Source organism: Rhyacophila brunnea, unplaced genomic scaffold (assembly GCF_057557595.1).
Source record: "Rhyacophila brunnea isolate RB1 unplaced genomic scaffold, BYU_Rbru_1.0 scaffold_12, whole genome shotgun sequence".
NCBI lineage: Eukaryota > Metazoa > Arthropoda > Insecta > Trichoptera > Rhyacophilidae > Rhyacophila > Rhyacophila brunnea.
This window is the reverse complement of record NW_028232774.1, coordinates 5,736,716-5,748,843: the sequence shown is the minus strand read 5'-3', so window position 1 is coordinate 5,748,843 and position 12,128 is coordinate 5,736,716. Positions and strand designations below refer to the sequence as shown.

The 12,128-nt window shown below is 32.7% G+C and overlaps 1 long non-coding RNA gene across 1 annotated transcript; it reads left to right on the top strand.

Annotated features, from left to right (window-relative positions):
• Positions 1-7,925: 7,925 nt before the first annotated feature.
• LOC147077694 (uncharacterized) lies at positions 7,926-11,192 on the top strand. Its single transcript, XR_015072224.1, has 3 exons — positions 7,926-8,263; positions 9,373-9,649; positions 10,682-11,192. It is a non-coding gene; the product is annotated as an uncharacterized LOC147077694 (long non-coding RNA).
• The last annotated feature ends 936 nt before the right edge of the window (positions 11,193-12,128 follow it).

Genomic DNA, 12,128 nt, shown 5'->3' with positions numbered 1-12,128 from the left:
TGAAGCCAGGTCTAATTACCTATTGTCTTTTCATTGAACTCCTCGGCGCTATTTATTTTGTAAATTTTAATTTATCATTGACGCACAATTAATATTAATAGGCATCTAAAATATCTAAAATTATGTGATTAAATTATAGGTAGGTACATAACTTTGGTTATTTTATTGATATGATAATATTTTTTATTATTTGATTAGGCAGAGCATAATGAGCAGAATAAATTTTAAATTATTGTTTATTGTTATTAAATCGTATTTAATATTATTCTGTTTTCATTAAAAAAAAACTACAATTTGCAGATGGTGTACTAAGTTTTTTTAAATTCGATGAAACCTGCGAAAACCATAGCTAATAGTAAAAAATACTCTAAAATTATGCGATTAAATTATAGGTACACAACTTTGGATATTTTATAGATAGGAAATATATTTTTTTATTATTTGGTTAGGATGGGAATAATGAAGTTTGTATTTATCGAGCGTTCATAACTACAATGCACAATATAAAATTTGTCATTGATAGGGAACCTTTTTTTTTAACATACGGTAGGTGAATTTTAAACACAGCAAATTTTTCTATGATAAAATTAGGCAATCTCATAATGTATATAAATAAGTACAAATATCACCAACAAGTTAATATTAATTTAAGTAAACAATCGAAACCGACGTTCTCTATAATTTTTTTTATTCAATAATATGTACCTATATTTTTACTGTCATTCAATTGAAAATTTACGCTAGGATAAAAGCGCTTGTATATCAAAATTATGAAATAAAATGTGGAAAAAGTAAAAAAAATAAGAACCTTTTATTTTCTAAAAGTGTTTTTTGAATGAAATATGTAGGAAGGTACCTGCCGTTGCATGTCATGAATCATGTGTCTTTCCACGTTATATATATTTAAATCAAATAATAATACCTCAGTAGCGAAGGGTGGAGGTAGGCTGTTAAGATCCACTATATATAGTGCACACTAAACTTTATCAGGTATTAGTATTTTTTTCATTGAAATAACACCACAATTTACAGAATCTGTTGTTTCGTTTTTTTAATTCAATTAAACCCTGCGAAACCAAGCCATAATAAATAATAGTAAAAAAATACCTATCTATAAAATATCTAAAATTATGCAATTAAACTATACATAACTTTGAATATTTTAAAGATAGAATATTTTTTTTTTATTCTTTTATAGTTTGGTTTAGACAAGGCTGAATGAATTAAAAAAAAAAACAACCAACAAAATGTGTAATGATATTTATTCTTAATCCAACGAAAACAAATAAGTATGAATGAAAAGGTATGCACAATTTTGTCGTAACGCCCAAAATATACCAAAATTAGTATGGTTTGGTTTAGGCAGGGTTTAATTGATTTTAAAAATCTAACCAATAATATCTGTAAATTGTTCAATAAAAACAAATACGTATGACTAAAAAAGTTTAATGTGCACTAATTATGGCGGATCTTAACAGCCTACCTTCACCCTTCGCTCCTGTAATACCTAAATACATGATTGAATAGAACGGGCGTGTGTTCTTTTAGAAATTAACGTTAGCCTGCATATTGTTAGTGTGACATTTCGGATTAGTAGATATAAAATATTCTAAATCTAAATAAATTAACGTTTAGTATATTTTAGTTAGTTATAGTATTACTTTAGGTATATATTAGTTGGTATTTGTATGTATCTATATTAGTTAAAGGTACCTGCGAAAAAGCTATTAGATATAATATAATTATTAAACAACGTATTCTATACGCATTGTATAAAATAAATGGTTTGTTAAAGCTGCATCGACTAAAGAACATAGTTTATTGCGGCAAGTAATTTCTTTATGATTCAACGTCGTAATAATAATACGTAATAATAATAATAGTATTATATTCGTCGACCAACATGTGATTATTATTATATTATTATTAATTAGACGACCGTAATGAAACCGCACCATATAAATTAAACCGCCTAACGCAAAATTGGTTTGACCTTTCACATTTTTGTACTGTATTTTCGAAATATATTTAGAAATTGAACGATCTTTTCACTTATAGATATGAAATTTTCGGTACATGTAGGAGAAGGGTGTACAAAATGGCATAGTGTTTAGTTTAATGAAAAAAAGAATATCAAAACGTATAATTTATTATAAAAACGGAGCACGAATAAAGTAAAACTACAAAAATAAGAAGTAAAAACGTGTAGTTAGAAATCATTTCACCCCTCCGGTTGTACAAAATGGCAAACGACATAAATATTTGTCAAAAATAGAAACAAAAATATATTATCAAATAAAAATTTCATATTTTGACATTCAATTTCCACTGGAAAAGTAGTCATAAATCTTCCAAGATGTTTATCTCCGTTTTTATTGTTTTATTTCTATTTAAAAAATGCCTTCTTTAAGTTCTTCCATTCATTTTCACAGCTAAAACTGCCTGATTTATTTTCATTGTATCCCATGTCTCTTACAGAGTTTTACGTAGGTAATTTCGGAACATAATCTTTCAGAAACAATAAAATCATAAATCACATAATATGCCGTTTTAGCCTACCATAATGTATGCCATTTTATCCCAATCAAATGAATTTGGCAAATTCGTTAAAAAAAATGCAGTTTACACTTCAGTAATTATGATAAATTTACATCGTACATGAACACTAATAACGGCTACTTAAGCTGGTTTATATATATATAGATTTAATAATATAAAATACATGTAATATTACCTTTTGTCGACAAGCTGCAAAAATATTCGTTTGGTTCACAAATCTTTCGACTGTATCTTCTTGTACGGCTGTTTTGAGTAAACTCAATATGGCTGAATATTTAAAAGAAGGGTCATGCATTGTTCCTGAGCTAGTTGCATCATGTTAGACTGCACCATTTCGCCAGTAGAGCAAAAGTTTATTTTTCCCCACTGTGCCATTTTGAACACATTTCCCCTACTATGAATGATAGACTATTAATCCTTACAGCGCTGACATCACAGCTGTTGTATCCTCATTTGGTGGCCATTATATATAATTAGCATGCTATTTAAACATGGTATTTAAATAGTAATTAAATGTTCCGCGGTGAAGCGATTAAACGTAATAATTAACTCAAATCATATAATTTTGCACTTGTGGCGGTTTAGTTGTGATGGTGCGATATGAATTCAGTGGCTGCCATAGCCACTGCAGTGTAGAGTGGCTGGATTCTTCGGTGGCTCGACACCGTATCCCGTCTGTGAGAGCTCTAACGTGACAGTAACGGTGATAGCATTTTTCGGTCGTAAGAGGTGTTATAATACAGCAGGGCATCGGAACTTCTCGAATTCTCCGTTATGTTTATGTGATAAACAAAAAACTTTCATTTTCTACACGTCCTATAATTTTTGCCGAAATACTATAATGGCATGGACTGCGTATGCGATCTCGATGACAAAAAGATAGCTAAAATCCAAAATGGCGACTGACAGATTACGATGACGGAGAACCAGTAAAAAGCACCTAAAATTAATATGAACGTTTACATTATTATTATTGTTTGACATAATATATTATATTATTTTTATAATACAATAAAGATCAAATCATCGCGGTTCACAATAGTATAGAAGTGAGGGATCATAAAATTAGTCTCCATATTTACAGAAAGGTTTGCAAACAGCCTTTTATATTTTATAGGACTGTTTTTTTGTGTGTTTATAACTAGCGGCCGTTTTATAAACTATGCATTTGCAAACTACAAACCTGTGGCTACATTAATTGTGTTAAACTTTTCTCGCCTCTCTTTGCAACACTCCGCTCCTCCCAGTTTGGAAATCGCTGTGTAAAGTAATTAGCGTCACCTTCTTTTTAGACATGGGCACGGATTATTTTGGCGTTGTTATTCTTCTATTGGCAACATTTTTTCCGATTTCTCAAAATTATAGTATTTTGGGCGTGCTATTCCTGTTTTATATCGTACATAGTACGCAGATTAAAATTATAGTACGGTTGGCAACACTGATTGTTACCCAGTGCTGCCATCTTTTCAAAGTCGAATTATAAGAGCTTCCAAAATTATAGTATTTGGGGAAAAAATATAGTACGCGTTGTTATATTGATGTATATGTTGAAAATGTATAGGTTTTTTGTTTCTCAGTAAAATAATTACAAGATAAAAAGAACTTTTTATATACAACGTTTTTAAATTTTCTGTTGAATCATATAAACTTGACTTAACTAGCTTAAACGATCAAAAAAAATGTACTTGATAGAAATAATACTGAAATGTCATTTTGACATTTCATATTGATTTCCATAGTAACCCACGTATATATTATTAATAATTTAGTTGCTAGGACCCCAGACCCCTAGCAACCAATAATAGTGGATTGGATTACAGATTTCTCCTGAAACAACTTTTCAGACAAAACAGAATTAACTGAAAATGAATTCAATTCTACTTAAAGATGGCTAAAAGTATTAAAAGAATGCATTGGCATCGTGTTCTGATATATTTTAGGTTTTATGTCCAGCTAGTCGGAAAGTTAGTTAGAAATCGATTGCAAGATTTGTACCGGATAAACAACCACCGGACAAATAAGAATACGAGCTAATAAAAACGCTGTAAAAAAATAACGGAGAATTTGAGAAACTCCGAGAACACTTTTTATTTAGGTACCTCTCCGACCAAAGATTCTTACCGAAGAATTCAAAATATTTCATTTTAAACCAAAGTTAAGAGATTTTTTTACGTTTTTCGAGCATTTTTTTCCAAGTTCTCCAAATCTTCTTATATTGCGTAATTATAGTAGGTACTTTGCACCAATTTATCGAGCGGAAATATCGAAATTTTAGTACTTTTTACATATTTTTTCCGATATTCAAAATTATAGTATTTTGGGCGTACTTTACCTGTTTTATATCGTGCTAGGACGCGGACCGAAATTATAGTACAATATTATAATTTTGATTCCCCGAAAAATGTAAAATACTATACTTTTACGCTAAATATACCAAAATATTATAACTTTAAAGGATTCGAGACGAAAATGTTCCTGTACTATATATTTTTCAGAAATAACTTTTACGCCTTTGTACTATAATCAGTATAGAAAAAGATGACAACACTGAACTAATGAAGTACCTACCTATTTCATCTAAAAATATAATACACCTTTTCATCGGTAGAAAATGTATAGGATTTTTGTTTGTCACCAAAAAAATAACAACGGAGAATTTGAGAAATTCAGAGTCCTTTTTTATTTACATAGGTACCTTCCTCTTCTGACCAAAAATGCTTATCGGCGAATTCAATACCTAATTTTATTTTATTTTAGGTAAGTACATCAAAGTCAAAAGCTTTTACCGTTTTTTTCATGGTTCGCCAAATTTTTGCTTCTAATCTATTGCAAAATTATAGTCTTGCACCAATTTAAAGAACGTAAATATCAAAACCTACTTTTTGCGTACCTATTTTTCCGATATTCGAAATTATAGTATTTTTAGCGTATCTACTGCAAATAAATACTATAATTATTATAAAATTAGACCGAGCAATAGCGTACGATAGAATTACGTAGGTACCTACCTACCTACCTATGTATCTAGGAGACGTTGAGTTGAGACGTACTGTTCAGTGTTCACATTAGTCGGCTCGCACATTGGAACTCGTCTCGCCTCGCCTAAAAACGTGTCGAATACGTCGATGTGACGTCATCGTTATAACATAACACGTGTTGCCAAATGGAGCTTCGCAGATCGACCGAATGCAACTGTTTCGTCTGAAAAAAACATCTGGCTGTTGCATTCGACATGTTGCATCCTTCTCGGGCTCCGAGTCGGAGGGTCGAAGTAACAAAGAAACACATGCGAATTGGTCATTCCTATACCGGCTCGCCGATCGCCGCATTGAAATATCAATACGTTTCGAAGGCTACGCGCGACTGTCGCTAGATAGATGTGCGAGGTTGTGTCATGCAACACTGGCCGCCTGTTCTCGGAAGCTTTGATTTATGGCGGTAAGGCACACGAGGCGAGTTGTGATGTGCGAGCCGGTCTATGGTGTTCACAGTTGCGACTTGGCGACTTGCGGTGCTTGCACGCATGTAACTTATCTATGTATGTAGGTAGGTCGTTGGGTCCAGTGTTGCCATATTTTGAAAGTGGAATTATAGTACAGTGCCTTCAAAATTATAGTATTTCGGCAAAAAATATAGTACGCGTTGAGTGACCAATAATTTTCTGCATTTTGAATAAATTAAACGTGGGGTAAGTAAATAACGTCTTGTTTTCTTAGACAAAATTCAAATGTTAAGTCAGTGGTTTCCAAAATGTATGTTACTACGCCTCCCTTTTAAAAAAATCTAATCTAGGCGCCTCTCCTCCCTTTATTTCATTAAATAATACAGACACCTTTTTAAATAAACAATGTACCTACTTCTGAATACAAAAATGAAATGAAAAAAAAAACAAGGTTTTACTACTTATATTACATTAATTTTTGACGAATGTGCTTGTTTATTAGCACAATCAAATTCAATAGTAGTCAATCCAAATGCACCTTCGTTCATTCACAATAATGGATTCTATCATGGACCCCACATCCCGAAGCGGACCCCCCGGGTGAGGATTTTTCAACCAGATTTTTTAAAATATTTATTAGCTCCGAAATTAATAAAATAATGATGTGAAAATTGCATTAGCAAACTAGCCAAGAACTCAGTAAATAGATTTTTGTTTGCTTCAATATATATGGCGTAGAAATCATTTAAAAGAGGAGACATGGCGAACTATTTTTTTTTATCATTTTGATTTCCTAAGCTCCAATTTTTTTTATGAATGCCTTCACTTTGTCGTTTTAAATCAGTGAATGCATTAGTGGTCTTTGGATTGATTTATTTACTCTTTTTTTTTTTAATTTCAACCAAATAAACAAGTTTAACAACAAAACTATCGTTCTTAAACAAATTTGCCTCAAATTTCAACATTTTGATTAATTTGACCCTTTTATTTCATTTTTTACGAGATACCCATTGCGCTGCACAATAGTATAAAAGTGAGGGATTGTAAAATTAGTCTCCATATTTGCATTAAGGTTTGCATACAACCTTTTATAGGACTGTTTTTTTGTGTAGTTTTATAACTAGCAGCCGTTTTATAAACTATGCATTTGCAAACTGCAAACCTGTGGCTACATAAATTGTGTTAAACTTTTCGCGCCTCCCAATTTGAAAATCGATGTCTTAAGTAAATAACGTCATCTTTTTTAGACATGGGGATTATTTTTTTTTGCTTCTCACAGATTATTTTGGCGTTGTTTTTCTTCTATTGGCAACCTTTTTTCCGATTTCTCAAAATTATAGTATTTTGGGCGTACTATACCTGTTTTATATCGTACATAGTACGCAGACGAAAATTATAGTACGAATACTATAATTATAGTACGGTTGGCAACACTGGTTGGGTCATACATAGATAATATGGGTCATATTCGTCAATCGTCAATTCGTTAAACAGCGGTCTGAGGCAGTGTTGCCAAGTCAAAATTTAAAATTTTAGTAGATTTTGACAAAAAATTCAGTAGATTTTGGAAAATGTAGTATATTAGAAATAATTTAAGACTAATAAGGATAAAAATAACTAATAATATTAATTTATTGTAAACAATGATGATATTAATGGGTAAAATGGCGCTCTTGGGTAGAGTTACAATGCTTTCTCCGTCAATTTAGAAGTGTAACACATTAAAAAAGATCGTGCGTAAATCATTTCAAGTTTATTATTAAAATAATCATCAGTAAACTTACAATTATAGAGAAACACAAATATCAGTAGATTTCTTAAATTTCGAAAAAAATCAAAAATTCAGTATATTGGCAAAAAATATCAGTAGATCTACTGAAATTTCAGTAGACATGGCAACACTGGACTCTGAGGTCTGACACGCATTGCTGACGCTGACACGCTCTGCGTTGCGTTGGGTTTTAAAATAATATCAACGTCTCACGTCTGGCAACGTAGCACTTAGGAAACCGCATGAAAATTGATGCGATCGGCGCGGGGCGTCATCGACAGAAGGCCCGACCCGACCCGAAGTTAGCATTCGAGTAAAATAATCGGCAACACTGTAGAACGAGAATGCACGAACTCGGGCATGAGTCGGGTTTCGGGCTGACTTCAATGCAGTACTCAGTAGAAGCACCGCTCTTGTTCTGATTCCAACATTGTTTCTGTTGTACCTACGTTGTTAAAACACTACCAATAACGATATACATCATACAATATGTGAGTATATACCGATTACGATAACCACGCAATTTAAAAATGATTATCAATCACGTGTTCAACAATAACAATGTTATTCAACGTTGTTGTAAGTAAGAATTTGAACGATTAAATTGTTATCAGTGGCGTACAACAGTCTGTCCGCGAGCGATAGTGCTGAGCAATGTCGATATATTTTTTTATTAACAATAAAAAATAGGTAAATCTACAAGGTTTACCAATGTAATTAATAAATACATACCTATGAATCACTGTAAAATCTCCAATGAATACCTACGATTGCGTATATTTTAATTTTATTCCACCTTAAAATAAAACTTTCCAAACTGATACATAGATAATGGATGATGATGAATGCACTCATGAGTAATTAAATTACATTAATTAAGAACCTACATACTTCATCGAAACTTCCCAGCGTATACCAATATGTAGAGTATCCTCCACCTACCCTTGCCATTTGGAATAGTTTTTTTTAATTAAAACGTGGGTAAACCAATCAAGTGCCTGGGTTTTACTAATGCAATAATTATTATACTGTTGCGTATACACAAATCCTTGTCACTGAGTACAATGGCAAGGTTACGTGGAGGGTACTCCACATACGCAGAAGTGTTCTGTATATCGGGTCACCATTTTTTCCCGAGACGATTCGGGACTAAATATAATTGAAAAAACTGGTACGGTACCAATATTACCTATTGAATACTTTCCTCCACAATCAGATCGGAGAACTGTTTTAGCTTTCTTTCCTAAAAATCCATTCCAGTGGCTTAAAGTATTCTTTTTCATCCGAGTGGCATTTTTACCATTTAAAATTTTCTTGCCTTTTGCTTTTAGATTCATTCAGCCCCTTGACATTTTTTGTTTTCCTACCTATCAAAGGTTTGCCAGGTTGTTCCGAGTTGACTGTTGAAAAAAAATCTGCTCTGCGGCCTGTAAAATGTCGGGATATTTTGCATCCTGGCTGTGATTCAACTGATGACAGGAACTAGATATTTTTCAGGATAAATGGTTGGAACCCCCGTTTGAATATCAGATAGTTTTATGACCTATAATTTAAATAAACAATATCTTTTTGTAAAATCCAAATTTTGTTTGTCTTACAGTAGCAAAGCATCCCGACAGATTAAAATGGATTTGGATGAAATCGAAAAGAAACTAAATAGTGGAGAATTTATACTGGTGGAAAAGTCGAATGCAAAAAGCAAAGTATGGAAAATATTTCGCGAGATACGAGTTACATCAACTAAAGAGTCCGTGGGAGCAGTCCTTTGTGTAATGTGTCAATCCATCTTTACTTACTCGGTCTCAAAGACTGGGAGCTCACACTTAAACCGACATTCTTGTAATGTGAATGCGAACAACGGTGAAGACAGCGAAGAGGTGATAATTTTAATTATTATCAATTTCATACGTATATCTTTAAATTAAGGAAATATAATTCGATAGCAAATACTAGTTAAATAGGTGACTATTATAATCACATCGCAATCATGAGGTTTTAGCACATGGAGTTGAGAATCGGTAGGGCGGCTAACTCTAAAGATCCCGCGTCTACATATTCACATGTTTTTAGATGTGTATTCGATCCAAAGCAAGGATACAATGGTTTGACCGAATCGAATGACTAATTACGATTAATCGTGTAAATAAGACTTGTAAAGATAACCTCCACATTGTAGTAATCTATCTTCTCCATTTATATTTCCCTTTGACACCCACGATGGCCGAGCGGCTTACGCGTCGGTGTGTAATGTCGTGGGTCCCAGGTTCAAATCATGGATCTGAAAAATACACATATTGTTTTTCAATTTGTGTTTGGAATCAGATTATGACCTAATAGGTTAAGCGAGTGGCAAACACCATTTCTCGTTAAAAAAATCCGTTTGAAGATTATGTGAAAAGAAGACATATTATTTCATAATCAGCAACCGTCCCATAGTCAAACGCCGGACGGGGTCTCCGGTATCGATTCCCGATGATCTGTCATTAATACATGTGCTTTTTTTCAATTTTGAGTGTTTCTGTTATGTATTTTGCCAATGCAATTGAACCCGTGGTATGCCAATGATTGTTAGATCTCGAAATGTAATAATTTTACAATCATGTATTCTCATAATTATAATTTTATTATCAAACAAGAATTACTTTTGAGTATTAGAAAGAAATTATGACACCCGAAAAAAGATTGTTTCTAGTGGGCATGGGATGTTCTCAAATTATGTATGTTCAATATAATATAGAATGTTACATTCTCAAATCTTGTGAATTATTCGTTGAATAAAAGAAATAGTTTTTTGAATTACATATTATAATAAAATATTGGAATGGATATAAGTATATTACCAACGTTAGATACGAATTCAATTATCGACGGTAACTATACACACTTAGGTGTCTATTTTTTTTATTCAGGAGTCTAAGAAGAAGAAAACCCTCGATGTATCACCAAAGCCCAAAAAACGAAAAGGAGTCCTTTTAGATAAGGAACAAAACGAAAGCCTCGATTTCAGCTCACCGCTGTGCAAGAAGGACAAATCTGAATGCACCGAATATGATGCAATTGGTATAATAGTTGCAGCAAAAATTAAAAAAATGAATAGTTCTCAACAAATCTACGCGGAGTCTCTTATTAGCATAGTTTTAAAAAGAGGTCTCTTGGACACGTTAACCGGTGCTACAAATCTTACTGAAGAGAATACAAAAATGAGAGACGATATTACCAGCCACGAGGAAACCAATCAAACAACACCCTAGCGATGAACAGTTTCATATTAATAATTATTCATAAGTTTAATGATATGTATCTGCCTCAATTTATCTTAAATACCATTTTATAGATATAAATTGTGGATGTCTATCTATAAGTGTTTTGTATTTAAAATTGAAAATTAAAGTACCCTTTTGAAAATACTTACCTACCTACAACCTGTTTTTCGTTGTTCAACCTCAATATATTTTCTCTCATTAAATATTATAAAAATACGAAGTACAAGTTGGTTGATGGGAGTTTTTTTATTATCTCGATTATCTCACTACAATATTAATCCACAAAATCATATTTCGTGTTATGTTATTATGTATGTATATTTAATTAAGTTTTAAAATGGTAAGCAATACAAATGCAATATACGTATCGTTTTAGGGTTGGATTGGTTGATGGTGGGGAGAGGGGTGAGTATATTTAATAATATGCGGGACGCAGTTTCTTCAGTTCTTAGCTGCGACTAGGCCTTACCTAACCAAATCGCTACTTGGTGTGACAAATGGCGGATAAAAATAAACCCAGACAAAAGCTCTGCAGGAACTTTCACAAAAAGATCCGACCGACAAAAGCATCAGGATGCACGGCACTAATATTCCTTCGACTTCTACAGTCAAATACCTAGGCCTAACTTTCGACGAACATTTAATAAACATTTGGAAATCAAAAAGCGCCAAGCTAGACTAGGTCCTATGTTAGGTAGAAAAAGCAAGCTCGCCCTTAGAAGCAAACTCCTTCTCTATACTGCGATTATCCGTCCCATTGTGAAATGATAATCCTACAAAACATTTTAAAACGCTATAGACTATACAAAACAAATCTCTTAGAATAAAATCACAGGTGCCCCATGGTTTGTACGCAGTACCACTCTTCATATAGCCTTGAACGTATAAACCATTTACGACCACGTCTTGAAACTTTCTAAAAAATTCTACAGCTCCATGACTTCCCAAACCAGTCGATCAAAGATCTAAACAATTACGATCCTGCCATCCTCATCAATCTTCCGAGACCACGAGCAGTACTGTTCTTAAAGTCTTCTTAGTCTGTATTTTTGCACTAAAGTAGAAGACAAAAAAAAGAAGAAATTTGGTTTCT